The following is a 27,200-nucleotide window of genomic DNA, read 5'->3' as shown; positions in this document are numbered from 1 at the left end:
GGAGGGCTCCACAGCCCCTCCCTCGGTCCGCCCCCTGCAGCCCTGCCGTCATTCATGACGGCTCCACCTGTCAGCCAACACACAGTGTCAGAATGGGCAGGGTCTGCAGCGCTGTTGTCCCCAAAGTGGGTCCGTGGCCCCACCTCCTCAGCCTCTAGACAGGGCACCTGCGCAGCACAGCTTGGCTGCACCTCTGTCCAAAAGATGGAGCCAGACACACCCCAGGGTGAAAGCAGCCCAGGAAGACAACAGGGGAAGGGCTGCCCCTCTGCAGCCCCCAGACCCAGCCAAGGAGAAACAGCCTGTAGCCTTGACTCTCAGGACAAACAGCTCCACAGCGACAGCAGGCAAACTCTAGACCACATGGACCCAGCCGACAAAACAGCCCCCCAACCACCGCCGTCGCCCAGTCTCACAAGTCTGAGTTCAGAACCCGTACTAGTCAGGGTGGCCAGACCCTTCAGCCTTCATCACTGCAAAGAACACAGTGCACCACAGCTCTCGGCCCCACCCCTGCGGCCCGCCTGCCAAGCTTCAGCTGCCCGCATCAAAGATGGCGCCGAGGCGGGCGGAACTCCAGAAGACCATCACAGCCCAAAGTGCCCGGCAGTCACGACTGCCCTTGGCCCCGCCCCAACCCACACAGCGCCTGCGCGGCCAATCTTAGCTGCCCACATCGAAGATGGCGCCAGGATGGGCGGGGCCCACAGCACATCAACGCCCAGAGAAAATACGCGGCAGGCACGACAGCCCTCAGCCCTGCCCCTCAAGGCCCATAGCTCCTCCCACCGCCACTGCGGCAAATAAGTGCCGCCCCCAATGACTGGCGAGGATGCAGGGGCGGCCGGAGGGGGGCTGTACAGTAAGGGACTCGGTGGGACAGGGTGTCCTCTGCAGCCCCTAGACCGAGCCAAAGAAAGCGGGGGGCGCCCAGAGCCCACCCACACCCATCAGGGTGGGCCCGCCACTTCTCCGGCACCCACCCCAGCGGACTTCATTGACAGGAGCCCGCGGCCGGCCCGCCCCCTGCCCAGGTCCAGCGCCGCGGCCGGCTGTCCAGTCCCTCACTACCATAGGGGAGGTGGCGAGGCAGCCCCCACCCCAGACCCCGGCCGGCTACGCAAGATGGCGCGGCTGCGGCAAGCGCGGCTGCGGCAAAAGCGGCAGCCCCCGCCAGCTGACCAGGGTCCCAGACCTGCGGCGATCCGGCCCACGCAGCGTCTAGACGCGGAGGTGCGAGGCTGGGGCGGCAGGACTCACCTCACCACACCTCACAGCACCGCCCCGCCCCAGGCCAACAGCTCGGCGGCGGGGGCGCAGCCCACGCGCACTGTCTAGTGCACGGCCCGGGGCGCCCGGCGGCGCCACCAGTCCAGGGTGGACATGTCCTCTCCTCCGCTCCGACCTCGTTCTGCCGCGGCTCCCAGCGTCTGCAAAGAGCCCCGGCCCGCGACTCCTTGTCAGGCTCTCCGCAGAGGCGGGACTCAGCGCGAGCCAATGAGCGACCGCACTGCGCGCCGCGGGGGCCTTTGCCCCGCCCCCGAGCCCTGCCAATCAGGCTGCAGTTGCCGGGGCGACGGCTTGGCGCGAAGGCAGGAGGTTGACGTCAACCTAGCCAACGCGAGGGGCCCTGAGGAGGGGTCTGGAAAAGGGGGGGTGGGTGTGCGACCCCCAAACAAAGAAGGCCCACTAACAACTCCCAAACGCAAAACCGCTGAAGAAAAAGAAAAGAAAACCCATACATTTGTCAAAAATGAAAATTCGGCAGGCAAAAACATGTACGTCGAAGTCTACAGACAAACGAGGAGACGAGACTTTTCGCCCGGGACACACGAAAGGCGCGGGGTAACTTCCCTAATAAACGGAGAGCTCCTGGAGGCCGAAACGGTAAAGACCTGGCCAAGGCAGGAAGGTGGGCAAAGAGGGAGAAAACCGGCAACTCACAGGAAGGTACAAACGGCGGACAGACCCCCGGGACCAAAATCACGACCCGACTCTCGCAGGAGCGCCACAGCGAGAGCGCGGACACGCGCGCTCGGCCGGCGCTCTCCTCAGGCCGGGCCGCGGGGCGCGGATGCGGGAGGAGACCGCGCGGCAGGACGCGGCCGGCGACCCCGCGGAGTCAGCGAGACGCGCGGGCTGGAGCCCGCGGGAAGGCCCGGTAAGTGCCCGCGGCCGTTCGTGAGGGACGCGCACACACGCAGGGGACACCTCCGGGCCCGGCAACCCGGGACCCTGGGGGAGGGACTTGCCCCTTCCCCAGACCACACTGCCTGGATCTCCCTGTCAGACACGCATTTCTTTCTCAGCAGTAAAATCAATGAATTAGGAAAATGTACCCTTTGATCCAAGCATTCCACTCTCTAAAGAACTAAAGCAAAGAAAATAAGCAGAGATGCGCAAAAGCTTCTATGCAAGCATATTCACAGAGCATCATTTATGATTAGAAAAATGTGCTCTGCAGAAGAATTAGACTGTAGTCTGGTAAAGCCATACAGTTTTATGTGTCCAATAAAAATGTTAGATTTTAATTTTAAAGGAAAAGAGTCATAAGAAACAGCTAATTTCAAAAAGCAGGTTACCTCAGAACACATAGACTATGATACCCAAAATTAATTTTTATATTTATACTTAGTAAGTATAAATATTTATAAATCAGTGGTTGCTTGGTACATTAAGAAGCTATTGGTTTGGGGTGGGGTGGGGGGCGTTTTAAACTCCCCAAGTCTTCAACAGTCTCTTCTCACCCAGGAGTGCCACATAAACATAAAACAGGAACGAAAACATTGTATTCGCTATGCACCTTTGAACCGCATTTCCCAGGAGCCTCTATAGAAATTCTAGAGGCACCACTGAAAATGAATGTGGTTTATGTACTACCCTTAGGTCAGAGATTTTCACGTCTGGCCATACATTAGGATCCCCTGGGGAGCTGGTACACCCTGTAGGTGCCCAGGGTCCCACAGAGGTGTTTGGGAGCTCACCAACTGGTTAAGGACTGGAAGCTGATTTCAACACATTCTATGGACCTCATCCCCTTGCCTTCTCACGGGCCTCTATCTGCAATACAGGTTTTTCTCTGGATCCCAGGTCATTCATTCCCATCAGATACCAAACACTCTCAGAGCTCCTCCAGCTACTACCCCAATTCTCAGCACTCCCTCCTGCTACCCTCTTGATAGAGTGGTCTTTGGTCACTGACTTCACAGCCTTACCGCATTCTCTCCCCTCACCAAGCCCCACGGGCTTGCGTCCTTTCCACAACCCTGAAACTGCTCAGCAATTTCAGCAGTTCCTTTATGGCTATGACACTTGTTCTTAGTCTCACTCCATCTTTCAGTAACATTCAACATCCTCATTAAAACAAACCCCCACACTCTCAGATTTACAGTGACTATACACTACCCTAGTTCCCTCCCACGTCAATGGCTCTTCTCCGTCCTCTTGGCTGGCTTCTGCTCTGTTCAACCTCTCAATGCTCAGAACTCGGTCACTAGACTTCCCCAACAACATCCACTCCCTAGGTAGCAGTCTCAACTAGATGTATGGTTGAAATACCGCCTGCATGCCAATAGCTCCCAAATTTAAATCCTTTGCCACAAAATGCTCTACAAAAGCCCAGTCTCATATATCCAACCGTCTGCTTAATAGCTGACTACTCCAACGGGATGTCTAATGGGCAACTCAAAACATTTAAACAAATAGTAATTTCCCTTCTCCCTGTTTCTATAAACAGCACCAGTCATGGCAGCCAAAAATCTTGCAATTGTTCTTAATTCCCCTTTTCCTTACCAACATTCAATTCATTAACAAGTCCTGCTGACTCTACATCCAAGACACATCCCAAATTTGTCCCATGTTTTCCTCTACATGATAGTCCTAATTACCATGATTTCCCCTAGCTATTAACCTACTCACTTGACTACCTGCGTCCACTCCAAACCCTCTACCTCCACTATTCCCCAGACAGCATCCAGGGTGATGATCTTCTTTAACTGCAAATAAGACATCAAGTTGCAGCTTGAATTACCTCCTATTCACAATCCCAAACACACTTCAGTTTACATCTAAAATCCATACACCATGAACAAGGTTAAAAGGCATCAATATCTTTTGTCATGAAGAATGTTAAATATCTGTGATGTAAAATTTAATAAACTTTTCCTTCAGATTTCTGCTTTTTATACCTTAAGAAATCCCTCCCCACACTGAAGTCATAGATCTTCTAATAGCCTTAAGTTTTAGTTTTTTAATGTTTATTTTTGCATATGTTCTACATTAGCGATCTAATTTTTCTCCTGATATATATCATGTTTCTGTATATGAGTGAACCTGTTCCTAAACTCTCTAGTCGGCCCCACTGGCCCATCTATTTGTGTGCATTAATACGTAATATTAATTATTACAGCTTTGCAGTGCCTTGATTATCTGAAAGGACAACTGCTTTACCTTGTTTTGCAAAAGTCTTTGGCTATTCTTAGCCCTTGACTGACATTTTACTGAATCCATAGAGAAATTTAAAGAAAAATGAAAACATTTTATCAAGACCTCCCATCTTTGCGTATGGTCTATACCACTCATCTATTCATGTCTTCTATGGCCATCTACAGTATAATGTAATTTTTTCCCCATAAAGGTCTTATTTGACTTTAGGAGGTCTTTTTCCCTATTACTTATCTAACTGATTATTTTTTGAGTTACCACAGTGTATAGCTCTTTTTTTAAAAATAACTTCATACTTACAGAAAATTTGCAAAGATAGGGTAAACATTCCTTCCGTAGTTTTCCCTGATGTTAACATCTTATCTAATTCTGGTACATTGTCAAATGAAGACATTAACATTAGTACAAAACTATTAATTAAACTACAGACTTTACATAAATATTTTCCTTCTGTCCCAGGGTCTCATCCAGAACACCACATTACATGTAGTTTTTATGTCTCCTTAGACAGTTCCAGGCTGTGGAATTGTCTCAGTATTTCTCAGTATTTCCTTGTTTATCATGACTTTGGCAGTTTTGAGGAGGGCTAGTCTATTTTGTAGAATAGCTCTCATTTTGAGTCTGTCTGATATTTTCTCATGATTTGCCTTGGGTTATGAGTTTTTGAGAATTACCTACTATTGCTTTTTATATGTTGATTTGTCTTATCCAGTGAGTGTGCTGCACTCTTCTTGTTGGTTCTAATAGTTTCTCTACAGATCTTCCTGTTTTTTGAAATATTAACATCTTTATTAATGACGATTTTTAAATTTTGATTGACAATTATATCTCATTTCATGATCATAATGCATTCGATAGGACCTCTGGGGTGACTGGAGTAAGTCTTTATTCTGCACTTGAAAGGGGATGCTTATCTTTCACCATGAAGTGAAAATGTCCACAACAATCTTTTTTGTAGAGCCTCTTTACTGGGGGTTAAGGAAATTCCCTCAAGTTCTCGTTTCCTAAAAATTTCATCATGGATAAGTTTAATTTTTATACAATGACTTTTTAATATCTATTGGGAAGATTATACTTTATTATTTTACTAATCTGTTAATGTGGAGAATTACGGCAAATTTTGATGTTGAAACATGTTGCATTCCTAATCCTTGTTTGATCATGATTGAGGGTCTGATTTGTATACACATGCAGTGGGATACTTTGGGGTTATATTTTACTTTTGGTTTTTGCATCTAATTTCTTTATTATACTTTGTTTTCGATATCAAGGTTATACTAGCCATATAAAATGATTTGGATTGTTATCTTGTTTATAGTCTCTAAAACAATTCATAAAAAATAAAGATTCTCTGATTGTTTTAAGTTTAATATGTCACTGTAATATTACCTAAATCTGATGTCTTTTTGCATGGATAGTTTGGACTTTGTTTCCTTAGTTTTGTACTTATACTTCTGCTGTCTTGAGTCAATTTTGGTCATTTATATTTTACAAGAAAATTGTCCAATTCACTTAAATTAATTAGCATATAACAATTCACAGTATTCTTTTGATTTTCAATCTCTTCCTCGCTGTTAATTATGCCTTTTCCATTACTAATATCATTTATTCTTGTTTTCATCAGATTCATTAAAGATTTGACAATTTTATGTATTTTAAAGTGCTTCTGACCATATTCTCTTCTTTTCCATTTAACTAATCTCTGTTCTTTATTACTTCCTTCCTTATTTGGGTTTCTTTTTCCTAGCATCCTGACTTGCATATTTAATTCCTTTACCTTCAATCTTTCCTAATTTTTAACAGATACATTTAAGGCTATAACATTGTTGTTTGGTACTGTATTCCATTGTTTCAGTTAGATTTCCTCTTAGTCACATGAAGGAATGTGTTCAGGTTTCCAAGGTCTTTAAAAATCTTTTGATTATAGATGTCTAATTTAACTGCATTATAGCCAAATGATATGTCCAATATATTATTATTAGAGATTTGTTAAAACTTCGATTGTGATCTTAGGATATAATCAATTTTAATTTTTCGATGCATCAGAGAAGAATGAGCATCGCTAATTATCAGGGACCAATTTCTATTTGTGTTTATTGGATCAGGCTTATTGTGTGTTTTTTCGTTTTCAGTATTCTTACTAATTTTCTGTCTGCTTGATATATCCGTTCTAAATCATTATAATAAAACCTCCCATTATGCCTTTGATTTTATACATTGCTCCTGGTAATTCTTCTAGCTTTTGCTTTATATATCCAAGGCCATGTTTTTAGGTAGAAACAAGTCCATGATTTCCTCCAAATCAGATGTCAAGGAAATTAACCTAGCTATCTGCCTTTAACAGGGGAGCTAATCTGTTCACATCTTAAATTTCTGATGTATCTGTTACATGTGCCTTTTCCTTTGCCTCTTATTTTCTCCTTTCCTGCTTTCTACTAAGTTGATCAAGTTTTCTTTACTTCTCTTTTTTCCCTTTGCTAATTTGAAAGCTTTCAATTATATTTCAGTTACTTTACTGTCTTTAAATTCCCAATTAATATACAAGTACATATTTCTTAGCAGAGTATAAAATAATGAAGGGTCTTCTCATACCTTAGCAATTCACTGAATTTCCTATTTCCATTTTCCTGGTTCTTGTCTAGAATTAGCTATACCTTTTTTAAACAAACCAAAAACACAATTTTTACAATGATTAATTATATTTACTGATATTTTGAGAATTTATTCACTCATTCTTGTTCCTTAATTTTACTCCATCTAGGTTCATTTTTTTTCTCACTGTAATACATCCCTAAATAAGCCTTTCAGTGTATAAGGTAGTCTACCTAGCCATTTGTATTTCTAAAAATAGCTTTAAAAGATATTATGAATGACAGTTTATCTAGATATGGAATTCTAAGATGACCCTTATCGTCTCTCCATATTCTGCAGATATGATCCCACTGTCTCCTAACATCTAACACTGCTGATGACGAGGTCTGCTATCATCTAAATGTTCCTAATAACATCGGTTTTTCCCTCTGTAGCTTTTCAGTAGATGTTATGTGTGAATTTATTTTTGTTTATCCTGCTCAGGACTTGTGTGAAAGTCTTTATTCCATTCTGAAGAATTCTTGGCCGGTATATCTTGGCCAATATAGCCTTTCTGCCATTCCAGCTCTCTTTTCTTCTCTGCGTATTAGAGATTATTGGCCCTTCTTAATCTACCTTCCATTTATCTTCTTTATTTTTCATATTTTGGGGGGTTGCTTTCAGAGTAATTCCTCTAACTGCATCCAGTATAGTGTTTCCCTTTCTGTGGTTTACAATGGCTATGTATCTTTTTCTATGTCTAAGATTTTTAAACAGTACTTTTTATATCTACCTTTCTCAAATGGGTGAACATTTTATGAATACTATTCTTTATCTCTCAGGAATCTTAAAGTCACATTGGAACTGTTAGAATTGCATTTTTGTCAGTAATGAATTCTTATCCTGACTGTTGATTTTGTTGTCTTGCTTACTGTAAGTTTTCCTAAGTTTAACTCAGTGCTTTTTAATTTTAGTTTCTGAGCGTTTCTCTTATGGGATATCTCCCCATCCCCCACCACATCTAGCTTTTTTTTGGGGGGGGGGTGTCTCTACCTTGCCCCTGAGAAACTTATTCCTGAGATAAGTCTTATATTGTTAGCTGGGGGCTCTGTGTCATCTGATAAAGGTGTATATTAGTCAATGAGAAAAATTTAAGCTTAAGCTGGGTCCACTCTGCATGGCTGTGTTTTTACCTCCTGCCACTGCTCACAATATATGCTGGGTCCTGTGTAACCATTACTGGTTTTATTCAGTCTCAATTCATGTCAGGAGAATCTCGCCCCAGCCCGTTTGACATAATGAGCCTGGGACGGCAATATGCATAGGGTGCTTCTGGACCTCTTTACTCCACAGCAGTCAAACTGTTAACTACCTCTGCCTATTTAAAGATCAGAAATCTAGCAGGTTTTTGTCTTCAACACCCACAAATCCTTGTTTTTCTATTCAGTTTTTGATCCATACAGATGTCAGATATATCTCTATCACTGCCAGTTTATATTAAAAAAGAGGATGGTCTGAAGTGTGAACACAAAAACACGTAACACCATCTCATTCAAAAATACTATCTTCTAAATTATCTATAGCAGTAGCTCTCACTTCTTTCCCATGTGTACAATGGTGTTTTCCTGAGGCTACATGACATGTGGTATCATGACAGACTGAATGCAAAGCAGCGGAGGACTGTAGCTGTTTTCATTTAAGCCAGATGTTAAAGAGATCTGCAAAGATGGAAAACAATGCCACTCTTCTCAGTAATCTTTTGTTCTGGGAATTAAGTTATTTTTTAATTTAAACAATGTTGCTTATATTAACATGTAATGGACTTACTACCTATTTTTAAATTAATTAATATGCATTTAAAATTTTGTTTTAATTTCTAAAACTACATATACTGATAGGTATAAGCCACATAAACAAAAGTTATTTGGAGTCCTCAATCATTTTCAAGAGTGTCAGTGCGTCTTGAGACCAAAAAGTTTGAGGTTACAATAAGTCTGTAACAGACTGGGCTAGCTGAGCGTTATGATCCCATGGATTAGCACAGAGCTTAATACACAGAAGTCTCTCAATAAATGTTTATTCATCTGTTCTTCCAACAAATACTTGAGTGCCCACTACATATAAGGTCCAATGCTAGGCCAGGTTTATGGTTCATTGCAAATAAAACTGAAATAGCCCCTGTCCTAATTCACTTATTTGATAAATATGTCTTGAGCTTCAGTGTAGCTGGGAAGATATATACATTAAGTTGACAAAATAAATCTTTAAAAATTGTGGTGAGGGTTTTGAAGAAAAAAACAGGATGCTGAAATGAGGGGGTAGAAGGGGTGTTTGTATGGTAGTTAAATAGAGGAGTCAGCGAAGGCTTCTCTGAGGAAAAGAAGCTCAAACTAAATTAGTGAGAAAGAGCCAGCCCTGAGAAGAGCAAGGGGAAGAACATTCTAGACAGACAAAATAGCAACAGACAAAGACCATCAAGGAAAAAAAATAGAAAAGACACCAGAATGGCTGGAGGATAGCAAGAATGGGGTAGAGGGGCACGAAATGAGGTTGTATAGGTGTGCAAGAGCCAGCTCTTTAGGAACTGTAGGCCAAGACATCTTGAATTTAATCCTAAATGTGACTGGGAGCCACTGAAGACTTTTACATGAGGTCTGACCTGATCCACTGCCAGGTGACTGACGGTGCTGTGTGGGGAACTGGCGACTAGCGATAGGGAGGAGAGGAAGCAGGAAGACCAGTTAGGAGGCAGCTGTCTAGGCAGGATGACCGTGCTCTGAACTAGCATGGCAGCAGCGGAAATGGGGAGACGGGAACAAATACAAGAGGTATTTACAAGACAAAAGAGAGAAACCTTGCTGATAATCTATGTATGTGTGGCAAAGAAAAAGGTATCATAAAGGATTCCTACATTTCTGGTTTGGGCAACTGAGTAGGTGGAAGTGTTATTTAGTGAGTCTTTCCACAGGTTTGGGCAGGGGAAAAGCAGAAAATCGAGAGCTGTCTCTTGGATATGTGACATCTGAAATGCTTACATTCAAGCAAGTGGAGATGCTGAGTAGGTGTTCCGGGGAGGTCTGCTAGAGCTCTGACTCTGGAACTTTTCCCCACACAGCTGGTCTGCTGCATGAATCGTCAGTTTAAAATAAATACCACTTCACAAAATAAATCAGTTCTTCAGTACTTAGTACTCTTGCATATACATTCAGTGCTGGAAAGGTTAATTATCTTAGTATACATATTTGTATATAGTTCCTCAGTAATGCAAATCTAACCAATTTTCTTTAAGGGTAAACTTACTTTATTTTTTTGACCCTCTCAAGGAATTTCAAGACAACAGAAAGCCATATTAAAGGCCACCAACTCTATCACAGACACTGCTTCTAAATTCAACGATTAAAAAAAAAGTTAATTACATGTGAGATTAAAGATAGGCCAAGGACAACTCTGTCACAAATCTGATGTTATAAAAGAAAAACACTGTGTCAAGTCTGGCAGATGGAGTTAAGGTTCAGAGTTCCCGTATGCCAGGAAGGCTCACCTATCCAATGTTCTGCTCACATGTCCCTGTCCAAGAGGGCACTGAGCACCTTCTCTCATAGAAAGCAGGACTGAGAAATCACGTTATCACATGCTAATCAAAATACTTAAAAAATACAGGGTTACTCACATACTTTTTTCTCAAATTGGTTTACCAACCATAAAGCTCTAATCCTGGCAAAATGAGACCTTTACAGGTATTATCAAATACATCCAGACACTAGGGATATAGTGATAAACAGAGGAGATGTCGTCTCTGCCATCATGGGGTATACAGTCCATGATGACACCAAACAATTGTAAAATAGCCACACAAGTAATATGAGTGACAAGCACTAAATGTGATGAACATACACTGTGCTATAATCACGTATAGTAAGAGTTTGACCTGGACCAGATGCCAAGGAAGGACATTCCATGCCTAATTAACAGTACATACAAAGGTTAGGAGGCAGAGGGAGCAGAGAACCATGTAGCTAGAATATAGACTGGCGAAAGACAATGGACGGAGAGAGAAGTCAGACCTTGCAAGGCCCTGTAGGCCATTTAAGGACTGGAGATCCCTGACAGTCACAACGTCTAGCATGCTACACCAATTCCCCCGAGGAGTGACCAGCCAGCACTCCAATCTCACACAAGTCTTCTGAAAAATGGCATGATTTCCACATGTACTCACATGTCAACAGCTCCGGATGTGGCTGGAATGTTATGGAGAGGGGATGTGGCTTCCACAGTGCAGATCATCAGGCCAGGAGAGAACATGCACTCTTATCTGGATGGTTCTGCCAAAGGCCCACAAACAATAGATCTAAAGAGAACAGGAAAATGACAATTATTGAGATAAAAGTAAAACATGAATCATGAAGCAGAAAAACAGCAGGAGACAACAAATACAAATTTTTACAAATTCTCCCTATTACATATAATAAAAAATTCCATACCCGTAACACAGAATGAGGTCTATCTTATGGAATGATCTCCAAGACACATTAAGTGAAAGCCAAGGTGTTGAACACTGGCACTACCATAGCAACCGGAAAACGGAAACCACCCAGATGCTATCATTTGAGGGACTCATTCCTTGGTGAATGGGTAAATCAAATGTGGTATATCCATACAGCAGAACATTTAGAAATAAAAAAGAGTGAAGTACTGATACACATACCACATGGATGAACTGAAAACATGGTGCTAAGTGAAAGGAGCCAGTGACAAAAGCCCACAACTGCATGATTCCATTTATGTGAAATGTCCAGAGTAGGCCGAGAGAGACAGAAAGTAGATTAATGGCTACCTAGCACTGGGGAAGAGGGGAATGGAGACTGAGGGTCTCTTTTTACAGGGTAATGAAAATGTTCTAAAACTGACTGTGCTGAAGGTTGCAGAACTCTGTGACTATATAAGACATCAATGAATTGCACACTTCAAGTGGGTGAATTGTATGGTGTATGAATTACGTCTACATTTTTAAAAATATGTATCTGTGTGAATTCTCCCACAATAATCTTACTAAACTGGAAGTAACATATTTGTTTTATAAATGAGAAATCTGTAGCTCAGAGAGGATGTCATTTACTCAAGCTCATAATGTAATTGGCTGACAAAGCCAGGATTCAAACCTAGGTCTTTATGTCTCCACTGCTTACTACCTCCCGACACAATCCTATGCAAATACAGTGAAAATCTTGAAGAAATTCAAGAAATCTTCAGAAAATCTTCCCCCTTTTTTGAGAACACAGAAGCTGATAGCTAACAGGTTCACAAGGGCAAACTCCTAAGAACAGAAAATTCCTATATTAAGCATTTCAAACCTAGAGTAGGAGAGAAGGCTGTCCACTTAAAAACCTAGCAAATGGTTTTCCATCTCAAACGGGTCTTATTTTAAGAGTGCCCTGGAGGACAATAAAAGTAATAGCTATCATTTATTAAACTTTTTACAGTGGCCAAGGCCTGGCACCAAGCACTTTATGTGCATTAGTATGTTTAATCTTTATAACAACTCTGTGAGGTAGATATTATTATTATCCAAGTTTCAGAGATCAGAAGTGACCTTTGGGAGGTATCTTGTCCCAGGTTACATGCTAGTAGATGATAGAGTCAGGAATCAAACCCAGATCTGTCAGACGCCTGAGCTCTCAACCACCACTGGGTACATTTCTAGGCTATTAAATTTGAAAGCCATAATGAAATGGATCATTCTTGAAAGGAAGGCAGATAATAAAAACTTGGCAAATGTCGAGGGAGTACTTTTCAAAAAGTGCTCTAAGCCCCTGCCATTTACCAGCAACTTTAGTCTCACTTCCAAGGAACAAATCCTGTGCCTTGTAAAGTGTACCACTTCAGGGAAAAAGAGACAAAAGTCTTTCGTTTTAATAAAACAGCATGGGAGTTTTTAACCCCCAAATTTACCTTATTGTGAAATAATAACAGCTAACATTAATTGAGAACTTACATGTGCCAGGAATTTTTCTAAGCACTTTATAAAGTGTTAGCCTCCTGATCTTCAAGACAGCTGTCTGAAGTAGGTACTATTATAATCCCTATTTCAGGAATGAGGAAAGGAAGGCATCTAGAGGTTGGATCATCAGCCCAAAGTCACATGGCTAATAAGTAGCCAGGATTTGACCCAGGTCATCTAGTTCCACCCTCTAGAGCTTGTTCTGTTTGACTAGTTCTCAAAAAAGAATGTAAGATAACTAATATATGATTCACTAGACTCCCAACATTGTGCAAGACCGTTCACATGTGTTGTCTCAACCTAAGCACCTGAGCAGGTAGGTATGCTAGTGTAATACCTGTTTGCAAGATGAAGAACATGAGGCTCAGCGTGCTGGGTAACTTGCCCAAATACATCCAGTTAGTACATATCAGAACCAGGTCCTTCTGACTCCATACCACACTACGAGTCACTGTGTCATCAAACTCAGTAGTAGGGGTCAGCAAACTATAGCCTTCAGGCCAGATCTGGCCTGCTGGTTCTGTACAGTACACAAACAAAATATTTGAATTAAGAAGTGGTTAAGTGGTTGGGAAAAAAATCAAATTAATACTTCATGACACATGAGAAGTATCTGAAATCCAAATTTCAACATCCATAAAGTTTTATCAGACACAGCCACATCCACGTGTACATACTATCTGTGGCTGCTCTCATGTTACAGTGGCTCACTTGAGTAATTCTGAAAGACACCACGTGGCCCACAAAACCTAAAGTATTTACCAGTTGACCCTTTACGGAAAAGGTTTACAGACCCCCATTCTTTAGTATTAAATTTAAAACTCCTAGTGAAGTGGAGAGGGGGTATGTAAAAGTACTCCCCAAAAGGAAGAAAAAGCATGTCTTTAAAGGGCAACTGGAATAGGAATGGAAACTTCCTTCCAACTTTCAAAGAACAAATTTCTCTGTTCCACAGTGTGTTCCAAGGCCTAGAAAACAGTGGAGGGCTTCCCAGTTCCTTTTAATTGATTGGTTCACAGAGGTTTACAATCTCTAAACTGTTTTAATTGGAAGGAACTCCGCATGATGAAAATAACGACAGCTGACAGTTATAGGACTTTCCCTATGATTCCAGGTGCTGTGCTAAATAAAAGATTTCCATTTAATCCTCCTGACAACCAGGAAAAGTAGGGTGCCATTGTTATCCAATTCTGTGGATGAAATGGGGCCTCGGGAGGTTAAACACATTGCCCAAGGCACCAAAGCTGGTAAGAGCTTAGGCCTCTAATGCTAGCTTCTGCCTTCAGAGACTACACTCTTAATACCACATTATTTAATTTTAAGCTAATAAATCTGCAAATACTGAGGAAACTCACAGTTTCCTGAGATTATAAATATAAAGTACCAAAACTATCAAAATAATCTTGGAGGGAAGGGTATGAAATTCCTACCAACTCCCAGGGAGCAAATAATTATGTGCCACAAATTGATCTAAGTCAAAAAACAGGCTTCTCAACAAATTTTATACCCTAGCCCAGGAGGTTGCAACAGCATCCATCTCTTGACCACCATCTCTCCTCCCAAAAAGAATCCCCGCAAGATAAGAACAGCTGACATTTTCAGCTGGACTGTGTACCAGGGCAATCACTATTCATCTGACCTAGGGATGATTGTTCCTTGCAAACTGAGACAGAGAGGTTTAATGGTTGTTCAGAGTCTCACGACTAACAAGTTAGAAGACCTTGCTCCAAAGCCAAGGCAGGCAGTAAACTGTGGTAGCATCCTTAATGGACACCCTATGATTCCATGGTAGTAAATCTGAAAATCCTAATTAAACACGCTCGACCTGGGGAAAAGAGATACAGACAAAACCAAGCCAAACTTATGGTGGTGGTTATGGGGGCAGCGGCATTCCTCCTGTTCCCGACCACAGCCAGCAGTCTTCACAATTCATCTAAAATCTCAGCACAGCAGTTTTGAACCCAAACCATCCTCCTTCTAAAGAGACAAGACCGAACTCCTGCTAAACGCCATACCGTGGATGAACCTCAAAAGCCTTATGCTAAGTATAAGAAGCCAGCCACAAAATATCACGTATTGTACAACTTAATTTTCACGAAAAGTCCAGAAAAGGGAAATCTAAAGAGACATAAAGTAGACTTGTGGATGGCTGCTTCGTGCTGGGAGCCACCACCAACTGCAGACGGACCTGAAGGAACTTTGGAGGCATTGTGGTGAGGACTGCACAACTCCACAAAAGTGCTTTAAAAAAAAAAAAAAAGCCAAAACCCCATCGAGTTGTACATTTACAATGGGTAAGTTTTAACGTACGTAAATTCACACCTCAGTAAAGCTGTTTAAAAGACAAGAGCCTGGATAGTCCAACAACCGATTCTTATGGAAAGCCATTTCCTCGACTCCGTGCTGCGGTCTCACGAGCGTTCTCTTACTCAAGCCGGTGGGAATCACTGGAAATCCCAAATGCAGAGAAAACACTAGCGCGGAAGGGGCAGAGAGAGCGGGCCGCGGACTTCAGCAGCTGTTCCTGGAAGGCTCCTGGCTTCAGAACACCCCAGCGGCGAGGCTGGGGAGGCTGGAGGGCCCGGCCGAGAAACAGCCCGGCGGGGCGCACAGCGCCAGGGAACCGGGGTTGTGTGGTCACCGGGGACGCCGGTAAAGTCGCCGCAAGGGAGGGAAAGCCCGCGTCCCGCGCGGCCCCTTGGCGCCAGCCTGCCGACCTCGCAGGCCCCAACGCCGTCGGCGCGGGAGGCTCGCGACGGCCCAAGATGGCGCCGGGGCCGAGCTCTATGCGCATGCGCCCCGGACCGGCCTGCCCGTTAGGCCCAAGCCGGACAGTCGCCGTTTCCGTTATTCTTCCGTGGCTGTGGAGTAGTCGCCAGGCCCCTCAGCCGAGAACAGTCAGTAGAACCATGACCTCCATGTACTACGGTCTTAGGGTCGCAGGTCTCTAAGGCTCACGGAGAAAGATAGGGACGGCGCCGGAAGACGCATTTTCCTGATCAATGAGTGCGTACTTAGTGCGCAGGCGCGCCGTGCGGGCCCCCTGCGCAAGGGCGCCTGGGAAACCGTCGGTAGATGGAGACCAGCCTTGCCTTCAGGAGCTCGCGGGGAACCGGAAGCAGATGAGGGGCAACGGCAGATGTGAGACATCCGCCAGGCGTACCCAACCGTCTGCTGCAGAGCTTGGTGAAGTGTGTTTTCGGACTTGTTACTTTTACGCATGATCTAAGCAATGGGTTGATCCTTTAAAAATAAATGTCAGTTTTAGAATTCAATTAGATCATGTTTTGAATAGATTTCATAATGTCATGGGAAAAGATTCCATGACGAGAGTGAAAAGTCTGAGGGCAGGCGTTTGTGTGTATAAGAATCCATTGCATCTAAACCGTACCTGGCACAGAATAGGGGCTCAAAGAATATTTCTCAAATGGCTGAAGTTATTTAGAGGGCACATTAAAGTGCACGCGTGCTGCACGAAGAGTAAGTAAACTGCACAGGCTGATAAAACCAGCTGTTCATCTTCACAGTATAGCCTAGAGTGAGAAGTAGGGTTTCCTGAGTTAGCAAATAAAGTACAGGATAATCCAGTTAAATCTGAATTTCACGTAAGCAACAAATACTTTTTTAGCATTAACTTGTCGCATGCCGAGTTTCCTATGTTTTATCCGGCCACCTTAGTGAGAAGGTAATGTGTTAAGGTGCGGAGGGAAGATGATCTCATTCCTCTTAAAAAGAAGGCAGGGGAAGGTATAAATAAGTACCTCCAAACCATTATAAAGCAGAACTGAAGACTATGCTTGAGATACTTTGACTTACAGAGCCTAGTCCTGTGCTAAGGATTGTATTCTCGTTATCTTAATTGAAACGTCTTATGCAGTAGGATTATTATTTTTCTTTTACTAAGGAGGAAAGAGGCTCAGAGGTAGGTGGTCGCTTGTCCAAGTTCCCACATTTTCATTCAGTCACTCCAAAAATACTTATTGAGAATATTTTTGTGTGCTGGTCTGGTTTTTTGATTTCACACACCGTCTGCCTCCTGAGCTTGAAAATTTCAGCCTTTGCTCATTCCTTAGGCTCCCTCTCTTTCCTCACTCCAGCTGCAGTTTCCATGGTAACAGACTGAACCAGCCTCTGTAGCTAAGGAGAGCTAAGAGCTCTTGAAGGGGAACTAGCTGGAACCAATGACGTCAGCCTAACCTGGCTGGGGGAAGGGGAGGACTGCCCGAAGCCCTAAAGATGCTTCCTTTAGTGATTTATGCAAGACTTGTTTGTGTTAAAATTTGTCCTTGAATGGAATGCCTCTGCAGACTTCACGGAGTCACAGGTTATCAGTTCAGGAGCTGCTGCAAGCACTGGTGACATTAACATTATGTGTGCTTACTACTTAATAATTCACTTAGATTATCATTCAACTAATAATGATCGGAGGGAAGGTGGCTTTCTATGTGTCTGACATCAATAGATCCTGAAGATACAATTGCTATCAAAACATTTATGGTCTCTACCTTCCTGTTCCTTAGAGTCCAGCAGCAGAGACATTTATTCATTTGTTTATTTTTATGATCTTTTTATTGAAGTCTTGTTGGTGTACAATATTATATAAGTTATAAGTGTACAATATAGTTATTCACAATTTTAAAGGTTATACTCCATTGATAGTTATTATAAAATATTGGCTATATTCCCTGGGTCATATAATATATCCTTGTAGCCTATTTTATGCAGGATAGTTTGGACCTCTTAATCCCCTACCCCTGTAATGCCCCTCTCTCTTCCCTCTTCTCACTGGTAACCACTAGTTTGTTCTCTATATTTGTGACTCTGCTTCTTTTTTGTTATAGTCATTAGTTTGTTGTATTTTTTAGATTCCACATATAAGTGATCATACAGTCTTTGTCTGACTTATTTCACTTAGCATAATACCCTCTAAGACCATCCATGTTGTTGCAAATGGCAAAATTTCATTTTTTTTATGGCTGAGTAGTACTCAATTGTGTATCTATCTTATGTATCTATAGATATAGATATAGATATATCTCATATCTTATGTATCCATTTATCTGTATAGATATAGATATAGATATAATCTCATATCTTATGTATCCATTTATCTGTTTATGGACACTTAAGTTGCTTCCATATCTTGGCATTTGTAAATAAGGCTGCTGTGAATATTGGGGTACATGTACCTTTTTTGAGTTAGTATTTTTGTTTTTTTCGGATATATACCCAGGAGTGGAATTGCTGGGTCAAGTGGTAGTTCTTTTTTTTTTTCAGTTTTTAGGTAGGATTTTTATAATTTGACTGCACATATACAGTGTATTGCATGCAAATACATATACACAATATACTGCACATATTTTTAAAATTTACGCATATGTACTGTTCATTGTTTCTAAGAACATTTAGAGGTAGTTCTGTTTTTGGTTTTTTGAGAAACCTCCATACTGTTGTCCACAGTAGCTGCACCAATTTACATTCCCACCAACAGTGTACGAGGGTTCCCTTTTCTCCACATCCTTGCCAACATTTGTTGTTTTTGTTCTTCTGTTCTTTCTTTCTTTCTTTTGTTATTTTGTTATTTATTTGTTCATTCCTCACTATATTCTGAGAGCCCATTATATGTGAGACATGTATTAGAGTCTTGGGGTTACAAGGTGAGTTTAAAAAGCAAAATAAAATGTTGTGCTGCATGGAAATGATCCTGTAGGATTAAGGTCAGATACTAAACAGATAATCACAAACACAGTGAATATTTTCTGAGTACCTATTCTGGTGCCAGGCACTGTTTTAGGCAAAAAGACAAAACTCATGGAGTTTACTTCTGGTGGAAAGAGAGGTAATATATGTAAACAAATCAGTCAGTGTTCTTCAGTTACAACAAACAGGGTATTCAACTAAAATTGACTTAAATGAAAAGGAGAATTTATTGGCCTAATTAATTGAAAATGCCAGTTGGTCTCATCTATATTTAAAAACATAATTGATAGTATTGCAGGCATCTCTTACTCTTCTGCCCAATACTCCTTCCCTGTGCATCTTGCAACAGAAGCTTTCTTTTCTATGGGAAACTGGTTAGTGTTTGACTCAGGTCTGGTCAGTCAGTCTATTCTATTGCTGAGCCCACAGTGATTGGTTCAGGCACAAGCATATGTCTGCAGATAAGCCATTCAGAGACTTACCTGAAACTTTTCCCTGAGGGCTATAAGGAAAGGCATTATCTTTGCTGGGATGCCAAACTAGATGTGTCCCTGGACTATGACCATCTTGTCTGCCAATTAAGGAATAAAGCAAGAGAGTTAGAGCCTCCCACTGTCTCTTCTGATGCTTAGATGAGATAATGTATGTCCTGTGCTTAGCACAAAGGAGCTCTCAATAAACATCAGCCGCTGTTGCTAGTGATTTACAAAGGGAGCAGTGAGAAGAAATTCTTTGTAGGGACTGGAAGATTGTGGGTTTGTTGACCACTTCAAAATAAAGGTAAATCAGGAGGTTCCTTGGAGAGCATAGAATAGGAACCGAGCAGCCAGTGGACTCTGCACACACATCTGAATCATGGAGGGGGCTCCCAACTGCTTGGGAGGGTCTGCACTCACCCTGTAACTACCCCTGTACCCAAGGGGGCACAGCGTCAATCAGCAAAGGGAAAATACAAGAACGTGTCATGAGCGAGAGCATGGAAGGAAGGAAGAAGCATTATATTTTAATACCCTCAATGCATACTTTTTCATGTTTTTTTGGACAATTTTCATCTTGCACAAACTATGTAGCCAGCCGTGCTTTCAGGAGTTAACCTCTTTCTTCCCAGAGAACAGACACAATTGACTCTACCTCCTGCTAGAACTCCTCTGCCCAGAAATGCATTAAACATGATCTTGGTCTTCCAGGGGACTCACTGCCACATACACTGAACTGTTTACTTCTTCTCAGGGGCCAAGGCAGCAACTTGGGTGTTGTCCTTGTCAGTCCCGTCTCCACACCTGACATATCCCATCCACCGCCAGCCCTGCCAGTTCTGCCTCCTGAAATAGCTCCTTCCTCAGACCTGATCTCACTGTTTCCAGTACAGTGAAGGCCACCCCACCTCAGCTCAGGTCCCTGCAGTCACGTCCTGTCTCCCTGGCATCTTACCCTCTTGAGTCCATTCTCCATAGCCTTTTTTACTGAAGTAGAGTCAGTTTACGATATTGTGTTGGTGTCAGTTGTGCAGCAAAATGATTCAAATATTCAAACATATTCTTTTTCAGATTCTTTTCCATTATAGGCTATTACAAGATACTGAATATAGTTCCCTGTGCTGTACAATAGGACTTTGTTGTTTATCCACTTTATATATAATCGTATATATTTGTTAATCCCAAACTCCTAATTAATCCCTCTTGCCCTTTCCCCTTTGGTAACCATAAATTTGTTTTCTTTGTCTGGGAGACTGTTTCTGTTTTGTAAATAAATTAATTTGTATTAATTTTTAGATTCCACATATAGATGGTATCATATAATATTTGTCTTTCTCTGTCTGACCTACTTCACTTAGTAAGATAATTTCTAGGTCCATCCATGTTGCTAAAAATGGCAATATTTCATTCTTTTTTATGGCTGAGTAATGTTCCATTTCACATATATATATATATATGTGTGTGTGTGTGTGTGTGTGTGTGTGTGTGTGTGTGTGTGTGTGTGTGTATAAACACCACATCTTTATTCATTCATCTGTCAATGGACATTTAGGTTGCTTCCATGTCTTTGCTTTTGTAAATCGTGCTGCTGTGAATATTGGGGTATTGGGGTGCATGTATCTTTTCAAATTAGAGTTTTATGGATGTATGTCCAGGAGTGGGATTGCTGAATCATATGGTAACTCCATTTTAAGTTTTTAAAGGGAGCTCCATGCTGTTTTCCATAGTGGATGCCCCAGTTTACATTCCCACCAATAGTGTAGGGGGCTCCCTCTTCTTCACATTCTCTGCAGCATTTACTCTTTGTAGAGTTTTGAATGATGGCCATTCTGAATGGTGTGAGGTGATGCCTCATTGTAGTTTTCATTTGTATTTCTCTAACAATTAGCAATATTGAGCATCTTTTCATGTGCCTGTTGGCCATCTGTGTGTCTTCATTGGAGAAATGTTTCTTTAGGTCTTCTGCCCATTTTTGATTGGATTATTCAGGTTTTTTCTATATTGAATTCAGTGAGCTGTGTGTATATTTTAGAAGTCAAGCCCTTGTCAGTTGCATCATTTGCAAATATTTTCTCCCAGTCCATAGGTTGTCTTTTTGGGTTGTTTATGATTTCCTTTGCTGTGCAAAGTCTTTTAAGTTTGACTTGGTCCCATTTGTTGATTTTTGCTTTTGTTTCTTTTGCCTTGGGAGACTGATCTAAGAAAATATTGCTAAGGTTCATGTCAGAGAATGTTTTGCCTGTGTCCTCCATAGCCTTTTTAAAATGAAAATCTGGGTTTTCCTGTACCTGAAATCCTCCAAAAGATTCTTGCAGTTCTTCATCTGAAGACTCAACTCCTCACCAAGGCCTGCGTGGAGCAGAGACTCCAAGTTCTGTCTGGAAGTTCCGTGGAGTATACACTCAATTATATAGTCAAGTGATTCCATTTTACATATATACATATACATATATATATATATATTCTTTTTCAGGTTCTTTTCCATTATAGGTTATTACAAGATACTGAGTATAGTTCCCTGCGCTGTGCAGTAGGGCCTTGTCATTTGTCTGTTTTATGCATAGTAGCTAACATCTGTCAGCCCAAACTCCTAGTTTATCCCTGCCCCCCGCCTCCTCCCCCTTTGGGAACCATAGTTCGTTTTCTATGTCTGGGAGTCTGTTTCTGACAAACTATCTTCTTAATAATGACAGTCATCTTCTGATCTGTTGGCCTTGCCATACCTCAGATTTTCTGTTAATACACTATATTTTAGGACACATTCTCTCATGGGTTCCTTCTAAACAGGCTTCCACCCACCCACTAGCCCCTGAAACTGCTCTGCTCAAAATCCACTGTGTTGTCCGAGTCCATGGGCACTGCTCTGTCCTCAGCTGCGTGGCTTCACCATGGTTGCCACCGTTGATCTCTTCCTTCTCCCTAGAAATGCTTTCTTCAGTGCCTTCTTTGACTGTCTCTCTCCCTAGCTTCCTGGCCCTAGCTTCTGGTTCCAGCTCCTCCTATCCTACTTTTAGACAGGGAAACCGAAGGTGTGCACATCTTTACCAGGTGGCTGTCACTCCAGGATCCTGGACGCTCACAGCCATGCACACTGAGCGGAGAATAATAATTTCCCACATCTTTGGAGCGCCTGCCCTCCGCCAGTCATGAGCTGGGTACAGGGTGCATTTCCACGAGCAGTTTGGATCATATCCTGTTCTTCACTGAGCTGGCCGTCTTGTGGGCCGCCCTCATCCCACACGCAGAGAACAAGAAAGTTCGCACAAGCTTGAGAAAGGGCAGACTGGTGCACAGCCAGGGAAACAAGCCGCCACCCAAATCGGCCCTGCACCCGCTCCACCACCCCACGCCAGCTCGCCTCAGCGAACGCGCCTTTGCGAGCCAAACAATCGGTGTTGGGCGCTTTGCTTTGGAAAGTTAGCCCACGAGAAAGATCCCATCAAGGGTGGACTCACTCTGGTGAGCACGCCTCGGGTGCCAACCAATCAGCAGGGGGTCGCACTTGAGAGACCCCAGTTCCACGGGCAACGCGACACTGTCGACGTCACCCAGGGCCCTGCCAGCCTCTGAACGCCAAGCCCTGCACAGTCCGTCCACTCTGCCCGGAGGAGACTGCCTGCCCAGCATAGCTCTCCCTTTATCAGAGTGAAAGAGAAATTCAGCACCGTCCGTCCTTTTATTTGAGATATTCAGTCGAATTAGTCTGCTAGGGCTGCTGTCACAAAGCCCTCAGACTGGTGCTCTGGAGACTACAAGTCTGAGACCCGAGGTCAGCAGCACTGGCTTCTCCCGAGCCCTCTCTTCTCGGGGTGCCGACAGCCACCTTCTCCCCGGGTCCTCAGTGGCCTCCCCTCTGTGTCCAAGTCCCTCTTCTTATAAGGACACAGATCATGGGATTAGGACCCCACCCTGCTGACCTCATTTTACCTTAACTCTCTCCTTAAAGGCCCTAAGTCCAAATTCAGTCACATTCTGAGGTGCTGGGGGTTAGGGCTTCAGTGTATGAACTGGGAGTGCGGGGGGCACAGAATCCAGCCCAGCACAGAGCGGCAGTCTCACTGCGTTCTGACAAAGTAAATGCACCGCTGCATGTGGCAGCAGGTGATTTCTTCCTGCCCAAGCTCTCTGTGCTTTCCTGGAGACATGTTTCTTTGCTCCAGTGGGAAGTATGAAGTCCTCATTATCCCTGGTTTCTAGACTCAGGCCGTGAGTTCTCCGTCTGAGCCCACTGTGTTTCCCATAAATTCTCTCTATTCTGGGACACCCGCTCATGCCTTGCCTGCCCCCACCCCCAACCTGGGACAGCATCATTTTGGGGAATCTAATGTTCATTGAGCAAAGGCGGAGCGGAGAATAATGAACCCGTGAAGCAACCACGCTCCAGCCTTTGCCTCATGATGTTAATTAGCCGGGGAGAGCTGGGGTCGTTTCTCCCTCCGTGTCCTGTCCTCCCAGTTGGAGCCCGTATGGTGAACTCCACAGGTCTGGAACCAGCACCCTGTACTTGTCACAGCATCAGAACCCAGGCTGGGGTGAGGGCAAGTCTCCCAAAGTTTAAGGGGGCATCGAAAAACTCAGTAATCAAGACGCATGACTTTTTTTAATTGAAGTAGTCAGTTGCTATGTGTCAATTTCTGGTGTACAGCACAATGTCCCAGTCATGCATATATACACACATATTCATTTTCATACTCTTTTCCAAAATAGGTTGCTACAAGATATTGAATTTAGTTCCCTGTAGTTAGCTCTACAGAAGAAATTTATTCAAATCTATTTTGTATGTAGTAGTTAATACTGGCGATTCTTGACCTCCCAATTTATCCCTTCCCACCCCAAGATACAAATATTTTAATGCAATGGTTTTTCTTTTTTTGAATCACAATGCATGCGTAACTAGCCATGGTGAACGATTCACACTGGGAGTCCCAGGTAGGGTGGCAACAGGCGTGCTGGCACCTCCGTGACCCAGAGAATGGGGGGCAGCCTGGTTCACGTTTGCAGGAGAGATTGGTTCTTGTCCACCTCCAATCTTCTGCCCCGATCTGCCCCCCAGGGAGCCTCAGCCCTTTTTCAGGAGAGGACATCATGCTGCTCCCATACTTGTCCTGGCCAAGCTGTCTTCCTTCCCTGTGAAGCACCGATCTCTCGTTCTCAGGGAGCAAAGCCTTGGCTAGACATTGACCTCCAAAGCCTCTGGGAATCCAAGACCCACTGACACATCTCCTGGGGAAGAGACAGGCCTATGGCAAAAGCATGGATGTCAACACAACCCTCTCCCTGCCCCCAGCCCCGAAGTCCTGTCAGTGATGCCTCAAAAGCGCCTACTTCTTCAGATGGGTTCTCTTCACTTTGCTGCCTCCCACCCAGGTCTATCCCATCTCACCTGTCTCCTGGATTACCCCCTTGGTCTCCTGAGGGGACCCCTGCTTCCACGCCCACCCGCCCTCCCGTCAACCCCGACACAAATAAGATTTTGTCATCCCCTTATCTCAAATCGACCAGTGCCTCCCCATCACAGCCAGCAAAAAATAAAAATAAAAATAAAAATATCCAAGCTCCCTTATTAGAAGTCCTTAGGCTTAAGCAGTGGGAGCTCCTGACTCTCCACCGTGGGCGCCGAGGGGAACAAGTTAGTTACCGAGAGCCGGGTAAGAAGGTGGAATTCCACTTTCCTTGACGTTGCATTTGTGCAGGTTTTCTAACTATGATAGGTGGTGACTATGGTGGCTATCTCTGCGTGTGTTTGTGTGTGTGTGTTTAGGTATCCACAGGGCTGGGTTTCTCGACCTCAGCACTACTGACATCGGGGCTAGATCAGTCTTTGCTGTGGGGGGCTGTCCTGTGCTTTTATGGTACTGACCAGCATCCCTGGTCTCTACCTAGTAGATGCCCCAGTAGCGCTACCCACCCTCAGCTGTACCACCAGAATCATCCCCAGACTTTGCCAAACGTCCCCCGGGGCCCCAGATCTCCCCCCACCCCCCGCTGAGGGCCACTGTCCTAGAGTGAGGCGATCAAGTAATGACAGTGACATTGTTTTCAACGCTCTGTAGTTAGATCTGGTGTTTTAGTCATCTTGAGAAGCATCCTTTTTAGACCTCCCCTGGGCTGGGTGATGTGAAATACACTCCACGGGTTAGAAGATGCTGGTGTCAGGTGGGCAGTTACCCTGAATATTGGGGGGAAACCCATTAAAACTGGGGACCAGGGATATACTTGCAGAACAGGCAGCCGGTCTTTACATCTTTGTACACTTTGGAAACGGGCATTCTCCAGAATACGGGGCACATTGTGGTCCGTCCGAGAAAATGGGCCTCTTCATTCATTATGAGACACTGTTGTATACACAGCCCGGACCCCAGCTGGGCTTACAGCTCATGAATCGGGGAAATTCCAGCAGAGGGCTGTTGACCTGAAATTTTCATCTGGACACTGGGCCTTGTGTTAACGTCCTAGTGAGAGTTTCAAATACAAATTTCCCTCCTAACTGCTGTCTTTTTTTTTTTCTACCCCCGCCATCAAAATCACTCTCAAATCTCCCCACTGCCCTCCAGCCCCGTCGTCCTCTCAAGCCAGCCACCAACTCTCCAGGAGCGAGGGCTGCAGTAGATTTCTGTCACAGAGTCCTCTCCCACCCCCTCGCAACCATCCTCCAATCAGACAGATGCGAAAACACAGACAGTGTCTTCCACAGCTTAAAACCCTCCCAGGGCAAACTACTGCCCCAAGCATCTCTCACCATCTGCACGGCTACTATCCCCCCAAAATAAGGCAGTTGACACTTGTTGACAAAGACGGGGAGGAGTTGGAACCCGCATACAACCAGTCTCAAAAAAGGCAAATACTGCGTGACTCCACTTACACGGGGCCCCTAGAGTTGTTGGATTCATAGAGACTGAAAGTAGGATGGTGGTTGGCAGGGGCTGGGGGAGAGGTGGGTGGGGACTGTGTTTAATGGGGACAGAGTTGCACTTTTGCAAGATGGGAAGAGTCCTAGAGGTGGATGGTGGTGATGCTGCACAAGATTGCAAGTGTATTAAATACCACTGAACTGTATGCTTACAAATGATTAAGATGGTTAATTTTATGTTATGTGTATTTGAACATAATTTTTTAAGAGAGAGAAAAAAGATGTCAGGCAAGGCGTCAGTCATCTGAAGGTGTGACTCGTGGGGAGATCCACTTCCAGTGGGGAGGGGCGCACCGCTCAAGTTTTCAAGTGCTGCTGTTTTTAGGTCCCCCCCAGGATGTGGCACCTCCACAGGGCTGCCTGAGTGTCCTTCCTTCGTGCCTCCTCCAGAGTGTCTGACCCTGAAAGAACAGGGCAGAAGCTGCAATGTCCTTTACAGTGGAGCTCCAGAAGTCCCTCGCTGTCATCTCTCCAGTATGCCTGGTGGCACGGCCATCCTGCTCAAGGTGGGAGACCACCCCCCAAGGGGCTGAGGCTCTCTGAGCACCATCCTGGAGGCTGGGACAGCAGCCAGATGGGGGCCCGGCCCCACCCACACCTTGACTGCAGCCTCATGAGGCCCCTAGCCGAGAACCAGTTGACCTATGGCCTGTAGAACTCTGAGGCAATGAACGGGTGTTGTTTCAAGCCACCAACCTTGCTCTTTGTCACAGGGCAAGGGAACAGGCCACAGGGTTATCATTGGGATGGACCCTGGAATTTAAACTAGACAAGAAGGGGCAGAAGTCAGGGATAGTAGACTGAATGTGCCAATAAGTCACAGCATCGTGTGTGTGTGTGTGTGTGTGTGTGTGTGGCGGAGCGGGGAAGGGACGGCCTGCAGGGACAGGGGCCACTGATGAGAACAAAGACTGCTATCGAGATTTCAGACACAATGCAATTTCTGATGATGACAAAGTCTAGGTAGGTAGGTACTGAAAGACAGATAGATAGACAGACAAATATACCCAAACCTTCAGAGTAGTTATCCCTGTGTTGCCTGATTATGGAGAATTTTTTTTAAACTTTTGTCAAGAAACTTCAACTATTTTCCGATTGACCA

At 44.0% G+C, this 27,200-nt stretch overlaps 1 protein-coding gene and 1 long non-coding RNA gene across 8 annotated transcripts in view; one reads left to right on the top strand and one right to left on the bottom strand.

The window, feature by feature from the left end:
• Window positions 1-16,046, bottom strand: part of PEG3 (paternally expressed 3) — a 41,284-nt gene extending 25,238 nt beyond the window's left edge. For 4 of the 7 annotated variants that reach the window (XM_072968318.1, XM_072968316.1, XM_072968319.1 and 1 more), the window contains exons 1-3: window positions 15,335-16,046; window positions 13,350-13,532; window positions 11,231-11,362 (exon numbers count right to left, since the gene is read on the bottom strand). The gene's annotated coding sequence lies outside the window, so the exon portion shown is untranslated. Of the gene's footprint in view, window positions 1-1,260; window positions 1,449-11,230; window positions 11,363-13,349; window positions 13,533-15,334 lie in introns of those variants that run through there. The other 3 variants (XM_072968315.1, XM_072968321.1, XM_072968317.1) reach the window with 2 other exon arrangements.
• Window positions 15,794-27,200, top strand: part of LOC140698337 (uncharacterized) — a 71,490-nt gene continuing 60,083 nt past the window's right edge. The window contains exon 1 of the long non-coding RNA XR_012076080.1: window positions 15,794-16,198. This is a non-coding gene — a long non-coding RNA (uncharacterized lncRNA). The remainder of the gene's footprint in view (window positions 16,199-27,200) is intronic.

The sequence above is a fragment of the Vicugna pacos genome, chromosome 9 (assembly GCF_048564905.1).
Source record: "Vicugna pacos chromosome 9, VicPac4, whole genome shotgun sequence".
NCBI lineage: Eukaryota > Metazoa > Chordata > Mammalia > Artiodactyla > Camelidae > Vicugna > Vicugna pacos.
This window is presented reverse-complemented; position numbering and strand designations above follow the sequence as displayed.